The sequence below is a fragment of the Pinus tabuliformis genome, chromosome 1_2 (genome assembly GCF_031772625.1).
Source record: "Pinus tabuliformis cultivar Carrire ecotype Pingquan chromosome 1_2, CPIR1, whole genome shotgun sequence".
NCBI lineage: Eukaryota > Viridiplantae > Streptophyta > Pinopsida > Pinales > Pinaceae > Pinus > Pinus tabuliformis.
Window position 1 is genome coordinate 315,460,713 of NC_142298.1, and position 19,013 is coordinate 315,479,725.

Consider the following 19,013-nt stretch of genomic DNA (forward strand, 5'->3'; position numbering starts at 1 on the left):
GTTTATTTTTCAAGGGAAAGAAACAGCTTTGACATTCAGTCAGATTAACTGCAAAAGTGACGATTACCAGATGGAAGCGGATTCGATCCCGAGGCGAAATCTTTAATTGAAATTCTATTAAATGCGATGTGGTCATGGGATCGTAGGACTTGGGACCTTCGTCCGAGATGATCTCAGGCACGAAAATCCTACTGAACTTAAAGGCACACATAATTCACAGAAAGAAGAAAGTAAAAGACTGTCCAAATCATCAAACACAATGCGAAGACAAATCAGAAAAAGAAAAGGTGCTGCGCAGGAAAATGGAACGAGGGAATCTTATGAAAAATCGGTGTGCCGGGAACTTATGAATTTCGAATCAGGTAATTATAGGTTATTTTGTCAAAAAAAAAAAATATTTTATCTCTTTAAGTCTGGCTAAGTTTAATTCAGAGAATTAAAAGTGTAGCTTTAATATTTAAATTAATATGAAGAAGCAAATTGTTTAAATCAGTATAAATTTAAAAAAAAAAATTATTAAAATTTTTAATAATTTAACACTATGCTAAAGAAATTATATATTTTCAAATTTTTTAATATGGGAATAATTTAATTATTTGATTATATATTATGTATTAAAAAAATTATTTGTCGCCATATTTAATAAATCTAATTTACATTTTATTATATATGTATACATATATAATTATTTATATTTTATTTAATTTATTTTAATTTTTAATAATTGATCAATTTAAATTTAAATTAGATATAAACTGGTTTAATTATTTTAAATATTGTTATATATATTAAAATAAATAATTATTTATTTATTTTTTAAGTTTGAATATATATAATTATTTATTTTAATTTTTAATAATTGATAAATTTAAATGGGATATAAACGGGTCTAATAATTTTAAATATTGTTATATATATTAAAATAATTAATTATTTATTTATTTTTCGTAGGTTTGAAAGTAATTTTACTAGAAAAAATCCGGTGGAGTATTGGTTCTCATGGATGTTCTTAAGATAAAAAGAGGATTAACATTGTTAAAAAAAATGTTTTTAAATATAATTTTATTATACAAAATCTACCATGGAGTATTTGTTTTTCTAAATGTAATTAAGATTTTTTTTTAAAGTAACATTATTAAAATAACAATAAAAAGGAACTTCAAAGTGGCATAAGATGTTCGATTTATGAGTAAACTATTTATAGTTTTTTAATAAAAGAAAAGAGAGATTTTTCTCTTAGTATCTATATATTAAATGTCAGTTTATAGTACTTTATGAATATTTTAACTCCCAAAATTATGAAGTTTTTTTAAAGCAGATTAAGTAATTTTTTTTTTTTAATTGGTGAAAGTTATAACTATAAACATTATTATTATCATCATCATCAATTTTTTTTATTTTTTAATTAAAAATTTGTTAATAAATTTTGATTCGAAGAGAGAAGTATTTGTATTGGAAATTTATTTTTAAAAATAGTTTTTTAGGGGTAAAATATATCATAACTCTATTATCCAATGGTTAGGATTGTCATCATTGGTTGTTATCACTAAATGAACACTCATTCATCACATTTATTTAGGGAAAACCATGCCACCTAAAATGACCGTTGGTGATCAATAAGGGAGCAAATTTTCTCTCCTATCAAATGCCTTCGGGTCTTGGGTCATTAACATATTTCCTTACATCCAAGGAAGACGAACTCTTATTAAAACATTAGCACACCTCATTTTCTCCTAGTTTGTAATTGTAATTATGACTTAATGTCATTGTAAGTTGTGGCATAAACATTTTGGTGATTTTTGAATTATGATGGACCAATATTAAATAAATGTATTCCCTTAATTACTAAAACATACCATCAACCAATTGATTGAAGGGTGGAGCATTAGTACTAGCCACGACACCACTAGTAGGAACCAGTGAGGGTGTTGGGAAATCACCTCAGTTGTTAAGAAATTAGCCATAGCCAATAACCCATGTTGTCAAAATGCTAAAAATTTGAATCTGAAATCATTTCTCTCTTTCATAGTTCCCAAAAATCAATTATCAAAGGGACTAGGTAGTTCCGCAACCAACCACCCACAATTATGAGGTATGGAGATTGAGTGGGTAGCTAAAATTGGTAAGAGATGGGTACAATAAGTACCCATCTTGAGTTTTATATTTTGGCCCATGAAATCCCCTAATAGAGGCCAGCAAAACATGGGTCTTCCTTCACTAGAGGAGGGGAATGAACGTGAGGGTGGAGAAAGAAAGTTTGCTAAATGTGGAGAGCATGCTCAACTCCTGGGAAGTGTAGAATAAGAGTTTGCAAAGAGCAAAGAACATCCACAAGAGAAAAATGCATGAATTCACGAGTGGTTTTTTTAATTGGTAATTTCAAGTAGATAGAACTTCTTAGGGAAGCCAAAATTCATGCCCAAAAGGTGTCAAATCCAAAGTGTGACCATTCTTGATTGTTTGGGTATGTTAAATCCTAAGTTTGACTGCTAATTTTGGGAAAGAAAACCCAACTTGAACTAGGAAGAAGGGGGCTATGAATTATGCTAGTTGGGTTGGAGAGCAAGCACAAAGAGGGGAGGTTGTTAAAAGACTGCATTGGTAAAGAAGGGACTACCTTGTGTAGTTATAACTAGTTGGGAAGGCATCTAGGGAATTCGTGGAAGTCTTGGCCAAGTGTGTAGAGAGTGACCACTGTGTTTTCCTATGATGCAGAGTGGTTTTCATAACTAAAAATTATCTTGAGTGCCCAAGTTACCCTTGGTGGTATCATGGCTTGGCTAGGGGTTGGTCAGTTGTAGGCAAGATAGGGCTAGCTAAGTCTATGGTTGGGTGAAAACATGCACACCCTTCTTAAGTTGCAAGCAACTCCTTTCAGAAAAGTCTACGCAATTGTTTTTGAACTTGAGTTGTATATGTATAAGTTCTATTGTCTATTATGTTATTACTTATTGTATATTATTCTTGATGATGATTTTTGTGATTTAATAAATTAGGTCGTGGAAGAGTGTTTATGAAGGTGCCATTAGGAACCAGGATATTAGGTTGATGTTTTGGCTTTACAATTGACTTCTCAGTTTTATAAGAATGCTAAGTGGGTTATAGTCTTCCTAGAACATCTCATATTGTAATGCAATATATTCACTACTTCACTCATTTTTCCCTGCAATGATGTTATGGGGGTTAGCTTAGGATCCTAAGCATGTAGAAGTGGGGTATTGTTCCTCAAGGTCTCCTCTATATTGCCATAAATATTTCTTGGATACTTAGTGTTCCTTAATTGAGTAAAGCATTGGGATTATGGACCTGTTAGTTTTTTGTAGCATCGGAAGTGCTCTAGCCTTGAAAATTGGTGGAGAGGCTAACACACATGAGTTCTAAAGAACCCAGAAACCGTTTGGTGAAATTCCACCCGGATTGTATTTTATTAAAATAACTAATATTTTTAATGGAGTTCCTAAGTCTAAACTTAGGGAAATTAAAATATTAATGGGTATTAATCAAAATATGGGTGAGAATGATCTAGAAGGTGGATCAAGTCATGTTTTAATCTTAGTCGTTGATTAGAGACTTAATCTCGATCGTTGAAGACTCAACAGGAAAAGTATAAAATGGAGGCTTGGTGTTCATTTGGAAACACACACAAAGAGATTGAGGAAATCGATTTTATGAGGTGAGAAGTTCTCAGGAGGAAAATCGATTGGGGATATCTTGCAGCAAAGGGACAGAGAGAACCCAGAAGGACTTTCTGGAGAATACTGACAAATAGGCGGAAAGAGCTTGCAGAGAGGCAGCGCAATAGCCAAGAGCGCTGATGCAAAAAGTTGTCTATCACGCAGAATCCAAAACTGTCGGAACAACCGGAACTATCAGAACTGTCGGGAGAGCTGATGCAAAAAAATTATCTGTCACACAAAACCCATAATTATCGAAACAGCTGGAACTGCCGAGAACTGTCAGAACTGCTGGGAACTGCCAAAATAGTCAAGAGAGCTAACGCAAAAGGCAGAGAAGGTGACATAGGGTTGACGCAGAGCCAACGCAGAAATAATTGGTGTTAACCAGTCTGGTGTCGAATCAGCCAGAATTCTGTCAAGTGAACTGAGGTAAAACTCACTCAGATTTTCCTCTAGTATTTTCTCTTTACAAGATAGTTAGATGAGCATCCTAGATTTGTATTCAGATATTTCTCCTGAATAATATAAAAGCCCTCAGAGCTGCTGCACCGATTTTCCCGCATTGGGTTTTTCCAAGTACTATTGTGTCAAAAAATAAGTGTGTCCTATGCATCTTGTTCTTTGCTCTGTTTTTGGTTTCATGAGATCAAATATTTAATTAGTGTAGGCTGCAAAAGTAATTTGCTTCAATATTCAGAAGAATAACTTGATGAATGTAATTTTAAAAATAAAGTAGGTGAAGTAGATTCAAATTTGCTGCAGCAGGGGTTCCTTGGAGTCTAGGAATTTTCACATGGTATCAGAGGATTGATTTTGAAACAGGAAGAGCAGATCCAATGCTGAGCAGTGAGGCCGAAAGCTGCAGTTGGCAGCAATTCGAATCCCCTTGAAGGGATTGCACAGTTCTTACCGAGAAGCAGATTTGAGGAAATCTCTCTCTGAGAGAGACGACAGAGAGGTACGATTTCTGAATCATGAGCTTGCATAGGTGAAGGGAGTAATGCAAAGCCTCAGTGCAGTGCTTGAAGGGCGTAGTTTCTATCAAGGCAGAAATCTTATGGAAAAGAACGAAGACACGTAGAAGGGGAATTTTCTCCTAAGAGAACTTTTTGCTATAAAGTTTGAATTTCTCACTTGTTGAGCAGCTAAGCAATGCTATGTAGTGACTAGAGGAGTCAGTTCGACAGTTGGGTTAAATGGCATTACATGGGCTCAAAGATTAGGATAGGTTGGACGGAGCCTCCAACTATGTCATATGGAAGACCATAATCATAGTTGTTCTAGAGGAACATGATCTCGAGACCTACGTCAATAGTGTTGTAGTTGTTCCTATTGACAACGATCAAAAGAAGAAGTACACAATCGAGCAGGGGAAGGAGAAGAGGCTCATTCTCGATGGAGTTCGATATCATGTGGTCTCACACTTGCAAGGCAAGGATACAGCCCGAGAGATGTGGGAAGCCTTGACTTCTCTGTATGAAGGCTCTTCCAAACAACGGAAGATGTATTTAGAGTAGAAGTTGCAGCGGACCTTGATGCAGAAAGGAGAAGGGGTGAACCTTCATCTTCAGCATCTTCAAGACACTAAGGACCAATTTGCTGCAGTGGGGTCCACTCCTCAGCCAACCGCGATGGTGAGGATAGCCCTGAATGGAATCTTATATGAATGGCAAGTTTTCGTCCAAAGCATATTGGATAGAGAAAAACTACCTTCATGGGAGGAGATGTGGGCAACTCTTCAACAAGATGAGTTAAGGAGGGACCTAGTGAAGGTCAACCTCAGTGGCAGCAGTGGGAGTGGCACAAAGACGAAGGAGGAGGAGAATGCAGCTCTAGCATCGAAGGGACAGTAGAAGCTGAAACGGAAGAAGGACATTTCGAAGGTGAAATGTTTTAGATGTGGCGAGATGGGTCACTTTGCATCTCAATGTCCTTTGAAGGAAAATGATAAGGATGAGAAGCATGATCCAAAGGTTGCAACCGCAAAGATAGACGAGGAAGAGTATGCGATGAGTGCCCATGCATCTCCAGGAGGGAAATGGGGCGACATTGAGCTGTAGTCGAGTGGACTACATGTGGGCATTATCCTTGAGGAGTCCACCTCTTGGATCAATTCCTTGCTATGGGAGCCCAAGATTCAGCAGTAGCGAGATGGACTTAGTGTCATATGATGCAGTGGATTGTTTGGAGGATAGATGTAGTAGCTTGGGACCAAAAACTGATCAGTGCAAAGAAAGGTTGGTAGCAGTGTAGATGACACAATGCAAAGGTCAGTAGCAACGCAAAAGATTTAGAGCGACAAAATCAACATCAATCAGATTCCAACATTCATCATATTATGCTGAACACAGTTAAGTTCAGCTAATTTTGGATGTTTTTCAGTTGCTTCTCTGAGCAACTGAGTTGCAGTACAGATGCAGTGTTAACAATGGCAGTGCTAGCAACATAGAAGGTGCAACATTTGAGAGGGAGTTGTAGTATAGATGCAGCAGTGGTAGAGGAAGTGTCATAGGCAGCAATACAGTAGCAACAACAACATAGTGTTGGTGGCAACAACAATGCAGAAAGGAGGTGCTTCAGAAACAGAGTAGCATGCAGGTGGACATTATTGTCAGAGCACTTTCCTCGCTAAGAGGGAGTGTTATTTTTTGGTATCATTGGAAGTGCTCTATCCTTGAAAATTGGTGGAGAGGCTAAGGAACATGAGTTCTAAAGAACCCAGAAATCGTTTGGTGAAATTCCTCCCGGATTGTATTTTATTAAAATAATTAATATTTTTAATGAAGTTCCTAAGTCTAAACTTAGGTAAATTAAAATATTAATGGGTATTAATCAAAATATGGGTGAGAATGATCTAGAAGGCGGATCAAGTCATGTTTTAATCTTAGTCGTTGATTAGAGACTTAATCTTAGCCGTTGAAGACTCAATAGGAAAAGTACAAAATGGAGGCTTGGGGTTCATTTGAAAACACACACAAAGAGATTGAGGAAATTGATTTTATGAGGTGAGAAGTTCTCAGGAGGAAAATCTATTAGGGAGATCTTGCAACAGAGGGGTAGAGGTAATCCGGAAGGACTTTCCGGAGAATACTGACAGAGAGGCAGAAAGAGCCTATAGAGAAGTAGCGCAGTAGTTGGGAGAGTTGACGCAAAAAGTTGCCTGTCACGTAGAATCCAGACACAGCCAGGAGAGTTGACATAGAGGTAGCGCAGTAGCTAAGAGAGCTGACACAGAAAAATTGTCTGTCACGCACAATCCAGAACTGTCGGAACTGTCGAAACAGTCGGGAGAGTTGACGCAGAGGGCAGAGAAGGTGACACAGGGTTGACACAGAGCCAGTGCAGAAATAGTCGAGGTTAGCCAATCTTGTGCCGGATCAGTCGGAATTCTGCCAGGTGAAGTGAGGTAAAACTCACTCATATTTTCCGCCAGTATTTTCTCTTTACAGGATTGCTAGATGAGCATCCTAGATTTGTAGTCATATATTTCTCCTGCATAATAGTAAAACCCTTAGAGTTATTGCACTGATTTTCCTGCATTGGGTTTTTCCGGGGACTATTGTGTCCAAAAATAAGTGTCCTATGTATCTTGTTCTTTGCTATGTTTTCTGTTTCATGAGATCAAATATTTAATTAGTGTAGGTTGTAGAAGTAATTTTCTTCAGTATTCAAAAGACTAACTTGATGAATGTAATTTAAAAATCAAGTAGGTGAAGTAGATTCAGATTTGTTGCAGTAGGGGTTCCTTGGAGTCTAGAAATTTTCACAGGACAAAGGCATATAATGGGAGATTGGTTGTAGAGGTGAATAACCCTAAATGAGATATTAAAGAATCCTCATACCTATTTGCTAAAAATGGTAGACAAGTTACAAGCCTCCTTGTTCACCTTACAAGGAGACATCACGACCTTACATAATGTACAATAGTCTCTACTTACAATTTGAATATCCTCATTTTCAAGCATGAACCTAGCCTCTGATATGATCACTCACAGGTTCGATATAAGAGCACAGTCTATCAATATGTAGGTGATCTCAACTCATATGGTTTAACTCTTGAGGGGCGGTAATTTTGTGACAAAACTTGGATTTTATGGGTGGAAGTTGACCTTAGGCAAACCCTGTATAGTATTTATTTAGTCTCCAAACTTACCTCTCACTATAGTTTTTCCTTTATGCACTCTGAGAGAGGGTTTCCAACATTTTCTAAAGGTAAGAGAATACACATCTATCCATTGGTAGCTACCCACATCCATCTGCTAAAGCTTGGGTGCATAGGAATCATGTGTTTGAGTGGGGGACTTGAGATATGTATTTAAATTTGGATCCCTTGCATTGAAAATTAAGGGGGAGCCAAGCTTCACCATAGGAGATTAGCCCAAGAAACTACGTACGGCATTACGAGATTAAGGAAGGGTCTTGGATATAGATAGAGGGTCGGGTTGAAACGAAAGAAAGTAGCACAGCCCAGTCCCGTTCCCTATGAAGCAAACGGTTTATGCTCCTATCTCCATCATCTCATTACGAGATGAATTACAGGTAGGCAGGAAAGAGACAAAGAAAGCGAGATTAGATCCGGTCCCACAGAGCTTGTACCGCAGAGAGAGAATGGAATGGGCTTACAGAAGCGTCATGAGATTAGCTGGCACTAACAGAATGGATTTCACTATTTACCTATCATTTTCACTATTCTCATTTGAATTTCATAACCAATAGTGCTTGAATGTTAGGAAGCGTATTAGCCTTTATGTATGTAATTACAGCAGCGTCGTACAACATCCTTATAATTGTCACAAAATATCGTATCGAAATATCATATCTAATTCATTACCTTCCTAGGGCATGGAATTACACGACATTAGCGTTAGTCGAAGAGGAACAGACGGGATATCAGTGGTGTTAGCCACAGAGGTACCGACGGGATATCAGGAGCTTAGCAATTATATGACGTACGACATTACGACATGACAGGACAGGTCTCGGATACGGAGGCGAGGATAGGACGTAGGGTTGGATAGGAAGGTCGGGTACGGATAGGACGGTCAGATACGGAATTAGCCATTCAACGAATCAACCAGATTGGTCAGACCAGGTCATCAAATAGAACAGAGTAGGCAGACCAGGTCATCAATAGAACTATAAGTTGGCTAATGGCCTAAAGAGTTTGTAATGTACTTTCCCACCTACGGGCGCATATGTATATATGTAAAGACCTTGGCCTATAAAAGGGTTTTGAACCAGTGGATCCCGCAGAGGCAGAAGCAGTGGTTTCACCCGTTGATTTAGTTGGAGATCCAGTTTTCTAGATCTTTATATGGAATCACTTTGGCGGGCACCTAAAACTGGACATGAGCTGTTCCCAAGTTAGTAGAGGTAGAGATAAGCTCGGCAGGAGAAGCAAGATCGGGATGCCTCCATGTACTCTAACCAATTGAACTACAATACCATGGTCCAGTAAAGTCCACTTATTATTTGATCAGTAATCGAGATCAAGTTAGTACCAACATCATTGTCGTTATTGATTACTTGTGCGTTACAGAGGACAGAAGTCCATAATACGTTTCAAGTTTGAGGGATTTTCTTCCCTTCCGGTTTGTGCGTGACTGAGGAAAGAATTCCATAATGCAATGCGGGTCATGCCGAGAGTCTTTGCGCGCTTAATGGGCACTGGAAATCCTTCCAGCCAGAATGAACACAGTTGGCGATAAACAAGCCCTGTCGCCCCTAGGCCGGTAAACCAAACCAATGTGTAGCCCAGGGGTGACGAACAGGACATAAGTTCGATCGCGCGTGTTATTCCACTAGTCTTGAGTACTTTGAGCATTTAAACTTGACAAGCAATGACATGAAGGGTCAAGTGCCTCTTAAAGGAAATGCACATTTTTGAAGAAATCCTTATGTATTGCATAATGATTGGGAACCCAAACTTCCTTGTGAAGTTGATCTTGATAAATGTATGAAAGTGATTAATTGTAATATAGAGGTAATACATTAGTTGTTGCAAGAGTATGAAGCATGCAAGAAGGTGTTTAATGCACTTGGTTCCATAGAAGTGAAACTGTGATAAGAAACGACGTAGAATATGTATTGTGAAAAAAATGAATGAATGTATGGAGATGAGTGTCTATAGTGGAAACTTTGTTATACCATACTTTTAATACATGTTTTTGTTGAATTAACATTTTTATAGTTCTCCCCCAATGAGGGTGCCCAGGAGTGGGCATCCTCCCCTTGGGCATCCCCCCCTTGCCTTGATATGATGCTACCTCACATGAAAGGGGGTTGCAGCTCGAACTATACTTAGCACATTGCATATGCCTTTGTCACTTTATCGATCATGACACAAAGTTGGTGCAAGGTTAAACGTTATTTGAATATTGCAGGTTGCGTAGGGAGGTACATGAGGACTCAACAAAATAATTCTATCATATTGGTAGAGCCGGAGGGAAAAATTAACAATATAGACTATAAAACGACCATTCTAACTAGGAGATTAACCAACATCTCCTTCTCCTTGGGTGAGGGTAGTGACCAGCCAATGTAGATGCTTGGATATTCTACCCAATAGTTATTATGACTCACTGGTTTTTTGGACATGAGAATAAAAATAAATAAATAAATAAAAATTATAGTTCTAAATTTTTTTGGACATGAGAATAGGCCCTTTCCTTAATGATGTGAATCAAATCTTGATAGGTCTTTCAACAACACGTTTTTATTTAGTGAGTGGAGCCCTTACACACAACCTTTGGGCTTGCCTCCATTCAAATTTTTGAATGAGTTGGGATCCCCATTAATGGATTTGCAAACCTCTAGATGATAAATCATGCATCACTAAGAAAAATCATAATTTGATTATTGAGCTCTATTTTGTACCATGGTTTAACTACACTTTGGAGCGATACTCTTTGTCGCTAGAAAACTCGCTTTTGGAAATGGTATATCATTGGAAAATATTTGTTTTCATGTGATAATCCCAAGTTCTCCATGTCTCATTGGAAGATGAGATTGTCAAGACTTCCCAAGTAAGGGACCTTGTGTTGATACAGGTCAACACTTGCTTTTGAAAACCTTTGTGATGGCTTGAATAGCCTTTGAATGCAATATTGTCTTCATCGTGAAGTAAACCTCACAACCTTGCATGGTTAGAATTTTTCTATATCATTTTTTAAGTCTAGAACCACGCGATACAAATCATTTGTCACCCAAAAAAGTGAAATCTAGTATGATATGCTATCTTGTATTGAAGAAGTAAAAATTGGAGTGTTGCGCATAGCTCAAGCACAAAGAAATGGAATTGCAGTGCGATGAGATCGTGTGTATCCTCAAGAAGTTTTAAACTCTTAGAAAGAATCAAGACCCTGACCTTGGGAATGTATCTAAACAAACATATTTCATTACAAACATAATCAATTTTAGGCCTTACTCCAAGATCAAAAGATACTTTCAACTTAAAGAGTATTTGCAAAAGAACAAATGTCCCTTTTGCTCATCATAGAGGCTACTTTTAATGGAGTCATGTGCTTTTTAGTAACATTTAGCTTTAGCTCAGAGACATTAACATCGTATCTGAACTTCACAAAGAGACTATTCTAGGCATATCGACAGGCGGGAGAGAGAAGGAACGCGCTGTGCTGCGTTCGATTAGGTTAGAGATCAGCTGCCGCCGCCATGGCTGCTCCAGGGGGTGCGGAGACCTCTCCCACCCCTCCGATATCCCCAGCAGAAGCGTTTAGACGCATAATTTCGCAGAGAGGCAAACCCCGAATTCATCCTGAAGTCCCGAAATTTATAAAAAAGTTGGAAGAAATCCCAGAAATAGCTTTGCCAGAAGATCAAACCATCAAAATCGCCCTTGCTTTGGCTGACAGAGGTTTAGTAGGGCAATTTATGGGCCGGTGGCCATCCTCAAAATCGACCGATGAATGGGTGCAAAGAAACTGGAGACCTCTCCTCCCCAACAATGTGATCAGCTATGCGGTTGGAAGGGGCTTCTTCATCTTCGAATTTACTACCAAAGAAGACCGAGATCTGGTGTTCAGAAACGGTCCATACTTCATGGGAAACCAAGGCCTCTTCCTGAATAAATGGACGCCCGATTTTGATCCCTCAGTTGATGTCCCAAAGGAGGTCCCTGTTTGGGTCCGGCTCCCCAACCTGCCAATACACTGCTGGAGCTTTCAAGCTCTGCAAAAGATAGGAAACGGTTTGGGCAGATTCATAGACAAAGCTGATAACAAGGGCCAATACACTTGCGCCAGAATATGCGTGGAAGTTGATCTAGAAGCTGGGTTACCGGAAGCCATCAAGCTTTCAGTGGGAGATTGGCACCATTACCAGAAGTTGGACTATGAGCAACTGCCATTCAAATGCAGAATCTGCCATGAGCACGGCCATTTTCAACGAAACTGCCCCAAAGCACCTTCAGGGGACAAAGAGGAAGAAGAAGGATGGAAGGAAATAAAAAAGGGAAAGGTAGTCACAAAGCCGAATGAAAAAAAGCAATCAGGATCAAAGGTAAATCCCCAGATCAATGACAAGACCAATCCAGTCTCACATGAAGGCCCAACCTCCTTTGAAAAGGGGGAGACTTCAGAGAAAAATGAAGAAACGGAAGATCAACCAAAGAAAAGGAAGGACACCGAAGAAGAATCAAATGTCCAACCAGTCAAGGCAGATCAAGGGGACAAAGCAGGCAATGATGAACACATAAGTCTTGCCTCTGAATCAGTGGAAGATTCAGAAGAAAGAGACTCCGAATCAGACAGCACACAAATAACTCCCATCAAATCGACTAGGGGCCGGAAATCCAAGAAAAAACAGAGAGAGGAGATAACCTACATGGATGTTCTCCAAGGTTCTCAGAAAACCCTAAAGGGAATGATGAACACAAGATCCGGGCGCAAGCATAACAAGGCTCCAAAAGGGGCCACCTCCCCCCACTCCAATAAATAATGAAATACGTCTCCTGGAATTGCAGAGGATTAGGTAGCAGGCTGAAAGAAGAGGCTCTGAAAGATATTGTGAGAATGCACATGCCTGAAATCTTTCTCATCCAGGAGACAAAACTGGAGGACACTCTTCTCCTCCAAAACAGCAAAACCTTTTGGCGCAAAGGCCCTGGTAGAGCTGTCAGTGCTAGAGGCGCCTCTGGTGGGATTGCCTCCTTCTGGGACAGCTCCAAATACGACTTGAGTCAGGAAGAAAGTAGCCAGCACTGGATCTTTACTCAGCTCCTCCACAAAGAATCTGGTCAACAAGTAAGTATATTTAACCTCTATGCTCCAGTCTCTCCATCAGAGAAAAAAATTTGTTGGGATTCGCTCCAGTCATTTCTAGTTTTGCACAACCCAGAAAATATCATTATTGCAGGGGATCTGAACGTTACTCTAGCAGCTGAAGAGAAAAAAGGAGGTTCCCCGGTAAGGGATCCGTCCAGAGAATGGGTAGAAGATATTATGATTGGTTGGGATTTGGAGGACATCAAACCATCAGCTGGGAAATTCACTTGGTCTAATAAAAGACTAGGCCCCACCCATATAGCTGCTCGATTGGACAGATTCCTCGTCCAAGCCTCCTTTCTCACCTCCGGGCTTATGGCTTCTTCCAAAATTCTGCCCAATTGCACTTCCGATCATAAACCCATAAGTCTCGAGCTTTCCAAGGATGATTCTCTGGGCCCTATTCCATTTAGATTTAGTCCATTATGGATTCAGCAAGAGGGGTTCAATGAGCTGGTTTCAGAAGAATGGAATCGGAAAATACAAGGATCCCCCTTCTTCGTGTGGGAGGAAAAGTTGAGGACTCTTAAGAGAAGACTAAAGGAATGGGCTAAAACTTTGAAAACCCCTGCTTCCAAAAGAAAAGAGTCTTTAGAAAACCTTGCTGTTCATCAATCATCAATGGAGGAATCAACAATTACCCAAAGTCTTCTCCAAAAAGAAGTTGAGCTGCAAAAAGCCCTCCATAAAGCTAGTAGGGAAGAAGAAGAGTATTGGAGGCAAAAATCTAGAAATTTATGGTTACAGGCCGGAGACAAAAATACAAGTTTCTTCCACAGGCATGCCGAAGCTAGAAAGCAATTTAAAAATGTTTCAGAAATCAGATTCCAAGAGGCAGTGGTTAATGATTTTGAAGGTATCAAGAAAGCAGCATTTTCCTTTTTTAAAGATCTTTACTCAGCGCCAGATGACCAGCCGATTGACCCTCAAGCCTATCCGTACAATCTAATCCCCAGCTGTGTGAAAGATTCTGCCAATAATATGCTGACTGCTATGATCAGCATGGAAGAACTCAAGAAAGCCGTGGATGGCATGGATCCGGACAAAGCGCCAGGGCCTGATGGGTTCTCAGCTAGATTCTATCAATCTTGCTGGTCAACTATTAAAAAAGACCTCTTGAGAATGGTCAGGAAGTCCCAACTCTGTGCAAAGATAGGAGGGAGTACCAATTCAGCCTTCCTTGCTTTGATTCCGAAAGAGAAAGGAGCCTTAGAATTCAGTAGATTTCGACCCATATCTTTGTGTAATACTAGTTATAAACTGATTACCAAAATAATTTCCAATCGCCTCAAGAATATTTTGCCAGACATCATTCCGGAAAACCAAGGAGGCTTCATCAAAGGGCGAAAGATCCTGGATAATATAGTGCTGGTTCAAGAGGCAGTCCATTCAAGTGGCCAGAGAAAAGAGAAAGGAATGGTAATAAAACTAGATTTGGCTAATGCCTTCGACAGGGTGAGGCACGAATTTCTGTTTGCTGTTATGATGAAAATGGGTTTCTCATTAAATTTCATAAACTGGGTGAAAGCCTGCATTTCCTCTCCTTGGATTGCACCGTTGGTTAATGGCCGATCGACTGAATTCTTTACAGCTTCCAGGGGATTAAGACAAGGTTGTCCGCTGTCCCCTCTGCTTTATGCTATTCAAGCTTCAGTTCTAAGTTTCCAGCTTGAATTCTGCCAGCAAATCCAAATTCTGCCAGGCCTTAGAATGGTGCAGAATGTCAAAGATATAAACCATGCTCAATTTGCCGATGATACTCTGCTGCTGGGAGGAGCGAGCATTAATTCGGCCAGAGCTTTCAAAAATGAACTGGACATCTATAAGGAAGCATCCGGCAGTAAAATAAATTACGCAAAAAGTACAATCTATGGCTGGAATTGCTCAGCCAAAAACCTTGCTGACATAGCCAGGCTTATGGAAATGAAAATCTGTCAGGACTGGGACTCCTTCAAATACCTTGGGATCCCAATTTTCAGATCCAATCCTAAAGTCGTCCACTGGATGCCCTTGTTAGACAAGTTAAAGCTCAGAATACAAGCCTGGGGAGCCTCCTGGTTGAACTCTGCCGGGAAAACAATTCTTATAAAATCTGTCCTTACAAGCATGCCTCTTTATCAGCACTCCATTCTCCTTGCCCCCAAAACTTTTCTCAATAAAATGGAAGGCTTATTGAGAAGATTCCTGTGGGAAGGGGGGAAAAATAATGAAAGAAGACTTCACTTAGTAAATTGGGATACCATAAAGAAACCATTCAGAGAAGGAGGTTTGCAAATGAGAGACATGGCAGCTCAAAATATGGCTCTAGGTTCAAAAATTTTGTGGAATATTGTGGCAGGGAAAATAAGCTGGAGCAAAAAAGTACTGTGGAAGAAATACTACAACGGTAAACGTCAGAGATGTCTGGAACTCCCACCAAAAAATTCCAAAGGTTCCCCTATTTCCAAGCTATGTAACGCAGCCCTGGAGAACTTCATTACCAACCTCTACTGGATCCCAGGCAATGGGAAGAAAATTAGAATATGGAAAGATCAGATTCTTGGAGATCAACCTCTACACCAGAAAGAGGGTCTGGCAAATATTAAACTATGGTTGCAATCTAACAATAAAGAAACCCTTTGGGACATTTCCAACTGGACGGAGGATGCTGACAGAAGATGGGACAGCTGGAACCTAGGAGAGGTTCCACAACATTTGAATACAGAAGCTTCTTTACTGTTAGACAACCTGCAAGGGAAATCTCCTCTGTCTGCTTCAGCCAAGGACAAAAGAGGGTGGGGCTCCCAAACAGGTACCTACTCAGCAGCTGAAGGATACAAAAGATTGATAGCTGTTCAGAACGTTCCCCCAGATCCTTCGCCATGGAAATTCATATGGAGCTTCCCTTCTCTTCCAAAAATCGACTTCTTCAGCTGGACGCTTGCCCATAACAGTGTGCTAACAGGAGACAACCTGAGAAAACGGGGAATGGAAGGGCCTTCTAGATGCCCTTTATGTATTTCAGAGGAAGAATCAGCTGATCATCTGATGTTGTTGTGCCCCTTTGCCAAGACAGTCTGGAAGGGGGTTCTGAGTTCACTGGCGAACAAGATTGAGATGCCAAGTAATGTGTCAAATCTCCTCCATGAGTGGGCCAAGCTATCACCCTTCTGCCTCAATAAAAAAAAAAATCTGTTAAAAACTGCTTGGATGTGGACCCCTAAATTCACATGCTGGAAGTTATGGCTGGAAAGGAATAACAGAATTTTTAGAGGAGAAATCTGCACAGCAAACAGCGTAATCTCCAAAATTAGAGCTATAATGGGAGAAACGATGGATGTCAAGCCAGCCTTAAGGAATGAAGCAAAGCTCGATAGTGAGGAAGAGCTCTGGCTGAAAGATTTTGGCCCTAAAAATCAATCCATCACTACTTCCCCAGCCTTTTGCCATGCAAAGTGGGAAATTCGTCTCGAAGAACAGGAATTTCTCAAGTGGAGATCGGCCCTAGATGACCACTGTCTTTACTTTGACGGGGCCTCTAAAGGCAATCCAGGTGCTGCGGGTGGAGGAGGAGTACTTCTAAAACCTGATGGCACCTGTTTATTCAGGTTTCACTGGGGTTTAGGCATCGAAACTAACAATAGAGCAGAGGCTCTAGCTTTATGGCAGGGGCTGACACTCGCTCTCAGCTGGAATATTCAATCCCTGACAGTCTTTGGAGACTCTCGGGTTATCATTCAAGCTATGAATTCACATTCACATCCATTGCAAATTCATTTGGACCATACTCTCAAGAAAATTAGACCCTTAGTGGCTAAATTTCGGAAAATATCCTTCTACCACATTCTGAGGCAGTTAAATTCTGAGGCAGATACGGAAGCAAATCTTGGCTCTGGCAAAAGTCAAAGAACTCTCTCAGTCAATTCGGCTGATTCTCTCTGTAGTATCCCTTAATTGGCTTTTCCAGACTACTGTTCTTGAAGTTATGGGATAAATTTTGTGACACCAATCGATTTGCTGTTCTGTTCTGGTTTCCAGGTCCAAACTCACCATTCTCCTAGGGCAGGCAATCAAGGAAATCAGTCATCCTGGTCTCTCTGTTTTTGGCAGTCTATAAGCCTCTGTCTCCAGCAAAATTCTGATCTGTCATGGACGATGCGGGACTGCCTGGTCATTTCTACGATACAGGCGAGATATTGGAAGCATTAAAAGTATATCCTTTAGATCCCATATCCAATGTAGGGAAAAGCCTTGAATGGCAGCATGTTTCGGGGCCCTTCTCTGTCTCTGTCCACAAATGCGCAGAGTCTGTCCCTTTCCAGACTAGTGTTTACCTTCAGAAAGCGGATCCAGCAACAGCTTGCTCCATCCCTTCGGTTCCCGCCCGGACCTCTGCAAAAGGAACGCTGAAACAAGTAAGTGATTGCCATTCTATTCAGCGAGCCTAATAAAGTATTGGATTAATCAGTCATAGACAGCTAGTTATCGCCCAAGGAAACGCATCACTATGCTACAGGTTGTCCAGAGAAAATCATGTAATGATGTCTAAAAAGGGAAGTCGACAAACAATTGAAGAAACTATGATCCGTTCGCTCTATTGGCAATCGACTCAGTGGTCAGAGTATTGAACTCCAGGTCCAAGCAGGTCAATTTCTGAAACCGCACAGGGGCATCAAGTTTTATGATCGAGAGGCCCATCGCTTCATCACTGATGTCCAGAGCTGATAGGCAGAGCCGCTGCTTTTCCCCTTCAGATCTTTATGAAATCAAGCTTGTCATTGGATCCGTCTTGAATAGAGATTTCGGCGGTTCAAGAAATTTGAAATCCTAATTCATTGTAACCAGTATGCGGTAGCTTTTTTGCCGCCAAAGCAATAAAACCATAACCGTTACAGTCAAAAAAAACATTTAGCTTTAGCTCTATGCATGAAATCAAATACTATCCCCAATTAACATTTAACTTCTTAATGAACATTGTAAAAAGGTACAAACTATATAAGATGATATTGTACAATATTGGAAATTTATAAACATTTTTTCTTGCGTAGCGCTCTACAACCAGTGTGACAATGATGTTGTAAAATGTTATGTAATATTATGTAATTACATTATTTAAAATTAAAATTAAAAAATAAGAATTATCAAGATAAGTTTGACTTAGTCATTTGATGGGTTTATTGATGGTGGTTTACAAGTCCATGGTATTTTCCCATTGTATTTGTTATGATGAAGCCTATTTAAAGGCTTGATGAAATCCATTATGGAATGCAAGAGCACCCGCTTAGATCCATCCTAACTTTGAATTTGATCTCTCTAGGGGCTGGGTAGATCCATATTTAAGATGAACTAGGATGATATGATAATAAATAAGGTTGTGGTGTTCTTTAGTTTCTTTAGAGATGGATAAATTTGTATCATTATTTTTTAAATAAATAAGTGTGTTTAAGTTTATGTTAATTAAGTCTAATTTAAATGATTAAAAGGAGTGATTGTTGTCCTTTTCATCTAAATTCAATTCATGTACAAGTTGAGCTCTTAAAAATTATATTATTATAATGGTTTCAAGAACATTATTGTTAACTCACTTTAAATGCTAAAAAAACCACCTAGACCTAAACTTTGAAAAAATAAATATATTTATAAATATTTATATGATATAAATATATATTTTCAATATTATAATTAAATTATCAAAAAACAAATATTTTCTTATATAATATATTATTTTAAAAATAAAAAGTAAATCTCAAATAATCTCAACAAAATAAATTTATTTTAATTAAAAATTATAAACTTAAATTAAATAAATATTATACTTAATAGGCCTCTTATAGCCCCAAGGGTTAGCTTAATTGGTTGAGTTCTCGTCATTAAATCACCTTGCTAATGGGAGGTCATAGGGTCAATTCTCCTTGACGCTCTTGGGTTTAGGCTTTGCTAATGATAAGACGGTAAGTGATTTCTTATAGTGGATCTGCCTAAAAAAATAAGCCTCCTCATCCAAGATTTGTCATTAAATAAATAAAGCATGATAAAGTTTGACATTGAATGTATATTACACAAAATAAATAAAAGA

At 39.2% G+C, this 19,013-nt stretch overlaps 1 protein-coding gene across 1 annotated transcript in view; it reads right to left on the bottom strand.

The window, feature by feature from the left end:
• LOC149205630 (E3 ubiquitin-protein ligase UPL1-like) overlaps positions 1 to 325 on the bottom strand; it is an 82,631-nt gene extending 82,306 nt beyond the window's left edge. The window contains exon 1 of the mRNA XM_089397455.1: positions 68 to 325. The gene's annotated coding sequence lies outside the window, so the exon portion shown is untranslated. The remainder of the gene's footprint in view (positions 1 to 67) is intronic.
• Positions 326 to 19,013: the final 18,688 nt, after the last annotated feature.